The sequence below is a fragment of the Rhagoletis pomonella genome, unplaced genomic scaffold (genome assembly GCF_013731165.1).
Source record: "Rhagoletis pomonella isolate Grant_MI unplaced genomic scaffold, Rhpom_1.0 Rhpom_scaffold_00003, whole genome shotgun sequence".
Taxonomy (NCBI): domain Eukaryota; kingdom Metazoa; phylum Arthropoda; class Insecta; order Diptera; family Tephritidae; genus Rhagoletis; species Rhagoletis pomonella.
This window is the reverse complement of record NW_023458557.1, coordinates 18,695,001-18,699,705: the sequence shown is the minus strand read 5'-3', so window position 1 is coordinate 18,699,705 and position 4,705 is coordinate 18,695,001.

Here is a 4,705-nt window from a genome sequence, read left to right as displayed (position 1 = left end):
GCTAAAACGGCGAATAAAAGCAAGCACTGAGTACGATTTAGCAATGGTGTAATTAAGATGACTATGAAATAAAAATTTCGAGTCAAAGACTACACCTAAGTCAGTTAACTCATTACGAATGGATAGTCGAGTACCATCAATATAGTATGAAGTAGGGGTTATACAATGAAGTTTGGAGAATGATAGGTGGAAACATTTGCTTATATTAAGCTGTAAGCCGTTGGTACGACACCAAGCTGAGACATTATCCAAGTCAAACTGAATCTTGACAGAATCAGAGGAGTTTGCAATGGTGGAGAAGATCTTCAAATCAGCATATAAAAGAAATTTGGAGTGCATAAAACACGACGAGATGTCATTGATAAAAATGACAAAAAGCAAAGGGCCTAAAATGCTACCTTGTAGAACTCCAGAAGAAGCAATAAATGAGTTGGATAGCGCGTTGTCAACAACGACTACACATTTGCGTTGATGCAGGTAGGATTTTAACCAACATAAAAATGTTGAGTGAAAACCTAAACTTGCTAATTTGGAAATCAAAAGTGAATGATCTACTCTATCGAAAGCTTTCGAAAAATCGGCTAATATAGTGTCGACTTGAAGACGGTTGTTAAAAGCCGACATGCAATACTCAGAAAAAGTTGCTAAGTTAGTTACAGTGGATCTGCCGGACATAAAACCGTGCTGGTTATTGGAGATGAAATGCTTAACTGTAAAATATAACTTCTGCTTTATTATATATTCAAATAGCTTTGATACAGTTGATAACTTGGCAATGGGCCTGTAGTTGGCAACATCGTTTTTGTTACCACTTTTGAAAAGAGGGCTGAGGAAGGTTTCCTTCCAGGCATCGATAAACTCGCCACACTCAAGTGATTTATTGAAAGTTATTAAAAGTGGAACCGCAAAAGCCAAACAGTTTTTAAGAAGTAAAGACGACAGGCCGTCAACATCAGTCTGCGATGATGCTTTGATGTTCAAAATGACTTCAACTACATCACCAAGAGATAAAGAGAGCGCTCCAAAATTAATAGTAGAATCTACAGTTGAAAAGCAACTCCTAGAAGTTTCTGACTGTGTTACAAAATTTGCGAGGAAAAAATTAGGCAAAAAACGTTGGCTGCCTCAGGCGGTGATGAAGCATGTGCCCCATTAAAAAAAAACTTCTGACGGAATACTAGAGCAGGTTTTTTTCGAATTGATATAGTTCCAAAAAGACTTTGGATTTACTTTAATATCTGATTCGAACTTCCGAACGTATCTCCTCTGAAGATTTTTACCAAGCTGTTTGAACTCCCTAGAATCATTCCCACGACAGCCGATTCTACGTACCGGAATGACTCGGGTTTTACCCGACCAAGGGTTGTTGTTTCGGCGATCTAACCCCGTTTAGGTCGGCGAAGTATCTCAGAAGTTGTTCGTCCATAGGGCTACATTCACTACGTATTCTTCTACTCAGGGCTGGCATCGAGTCAAACCCAGGGCCAGAAACCTACACCTGCTGTGTATGCCGGAGACGACTACACCACAACTCCACCTCAGTCAAGTGTAAGGCCTGCGAGGGGTGGAGTCACCTCAGAGTCTGCTCGGGACTACGGACATATCGACAGTGGACCACGTCGTACGTGGCCCCCTGTTGCTCAAACAGAGCAGCCTCCACGGCTAACCTCAGTCCACCCGAGCAGCCTCACACAGTCACCACAACACAACAACAAAATAACACCACAGACCATACCACAACCACGACAGACCACATAACACACACAACCGCACCACCACCCACACGCCGCCGCCAACAACTCCTGGTTCCCCCTACAATCTGCACGGTATGTCAGACCAGGATATTCCGTAATGTGACATCAGTCAAGTGCAACACCTGCCTTGGCTGATGCCACTTTGGGAACTTCGAGGGCCCGTGTTGCGCTGCTCGGTCGCAGAATTCAATTGCGACGCCTCCCGCCACCACCACAGGGCGGCAACCTTCACAGCAGCGCACACAGTCAACGGCGGTAAGAACACACACATCACTTACACCCCACATCAAGACACGTCTCCCGAACCACATGAAGCTCCTTCAATTTAACTGCAACGGGCTACAGAGCAAGATTGAGGAGATAACCGTCTTCATGTGTCGGCATGGTATATTGATAGCTGCGGTCCAAGAGACGAAGTTGCACAGCAATTCAACTTTGTTGAATTGCGCCGGGTACAACGTGCACCGTCGAGATCGCGATCGAGATAATGGTGGTGGCTAAGCGTTCATCACGCACCACACCGTGCAGTATCGTCTAATTGAAGCATGCATCGACCGCAGGGATACCACCCTAGCATGTCAGGGCATCGCTATCCGGTCAGGCGATGTTGAGCTCGAAATATTTAACATATACATACCCCCTGTCACCTGCTGCCCGGCAGGATATCACCCTGATATAGGTGCGCTCCTCAGAGGTGAAAACCGTATGGTAGTAGGTGACTTTAATGCGCACCACGATCTTTGGCACTCAAGCCTGTCAAACGATCGTAGGGGAACAGACTTGGCTGAGCAGATAGACGATTCGACATTCTGCACAATGAACGACGACGCACCCACCAGGATTATGGGTAACTGCAGTAGCTCGCCAGACATCACCATAGTCAGCGCTGGTCTGATAAACAGCATAACATGGCGACCTATGCTGACTTTAACATCAGACCACCTACCCATAGTCATCTCGATAGATAAACCAGCCGGCTTTGCCTCCGCCAAGCACCGGACCTATATCAACTTTTCTAAAGCTGATTGGAAAGGATACACGGAGTTTACCGAAAACACCTTCACAGCGCTCCCCACCGTGAGGTCGCTGTCCAATCCGACGAAGCACGACGACAGTCGAAATTTCCTTCGGCGACCATGCTTCGTCGGACCAGGAGCGATGCGCGAGCTATTTTAGCCGGCAGTTCATACTGCATCCTCCGGTGGACAAAGCCAAGCCTCGAGTGACCAGAAGGCTGCACAAACTGCCAACAACCTGTGCCCCCCTTGCTTTCACTTGCGGTGAAATACAGGTGGCCATCGGGAAGGCGAAAGCCTCCAAAGCCATGGGTCCCGACGGAATATGCATGCTGATGCTGAAAAATTTGGGTCCTGCGGGGGTAGCGTACCTAACGGAGGTCATCAACTTGTCTAAGACATCTGGAAGGTGGGGAGAGTGGTCCCACTGCTCAAACCGGGGAAACCTGCCAACAAAGGAGATTCTTATCGTCCGATAGCACTCCTTTCCCCGGTAAAGAAGACACTCGAGGCCTTGCTACTCCCGTACTTTACAAACCACTTGACCCCAGCGAAGCGTCAGCATGGTTTCCGTAAAGTGCACAGTACAACAACAGCACTTAACGCCATAAACACTCAGATAACTCCTGGCCTTAACCGAAACCGTCCCTGTGAGAGAACGATTCTAGTAGCGTTGGACTTGTCAAAGGCGTTTGACACCGTCTGCCATTCCACGCTACTAGAGGATATAGAGGCCTCCTCTCTCCCACAGAGGCTCAAACGGTGGTCGGCAAATTATCTGAGTGGTCGACATTCGTCGGTAATGTTTAGAAACAAAACGAGTAAAGCGAGAAAAATAAAACAGGGGGTTCCACAGGGTGGTGTCCTTTCCCCGCTACTGTTTAACTTTTACATTTCAAAGCTCCCTCAACCACCAGAGGGAGTCTCGATTGTCTCTTATGCCGACGACTGCTCGATCATGGCGACTGGGAATGGAATTGATGACCTGTGTTCGAAAGTAAACGGGTATCTCTCCGAACTTTCTCGCTTCTTCACTGCAAAGTGTCTAGCCCTCTCCCCTACGAAATCCTCCGCGACCCTGTTCACAACCTGGACGAAGGAGGTCAGGCTACCGCAGGGGATTCACGTCGATGACACACCAATTCCGACGGTGAATAACCCCAAAATACTCGGAGTAACATTCGACAGCCTGCTATACTTCTCTGCGCACGCAACCGCTATTGTCAATAAATTACAGAGCCGCAACAAGGTCCTCAAGTCACTAGCCGGCAGTACTTGGGGCAAAGACAAAGAAACGTTGCTGGCAACATACAAGGCAATAGGCCGGCCGGTTTTGAACTACGCAGCGCCAGTGTGGTCGCCGGGGACTAGTAGGACGCAGTGGACGAAGCTACAGACTGCACAGAACACCGCACTCAGGAGAGCGACAGGATGCCTCCTGATGTCGCCCGAACACCATCTTCACGGCGAGGCGTAAGGAGCACAATATAATGCTCTGCAAGCAGTTCCTGATCGGGAGCCACAGAAGTGGCCACCCAAACAGACAGCTGCTTGCAGAGGAGCCCTCGCCTAGGCACGTCAGGAGGCATCTATATGAACTGACGGACGAAGTCCAGACGTTCATCAAGCAACCTCTGGACCCGACAGCTTACCGACAGGCCCTGAACGGCATTCACAGGGAGTCAGTCTCGAGTTATGTAGACTCTAGACCTGTGAATGCCGTTCTAGGCATACCACCCCCGGACACAGACGAGACGGAGCTTCATCTACCTCGGGAGACTCGTACAACACTCGCACAACTTCGCTCCGGCTACTCCAGCAGGTTAAACTCCTACCTGAGTAGATTGAATGAGGATGTGCCGAATGAGTGTCCGGCATGCGGAGAGACCCCACATGACTCGAAACATCTCTTCGCATGCCCGGAAAACCCGACAA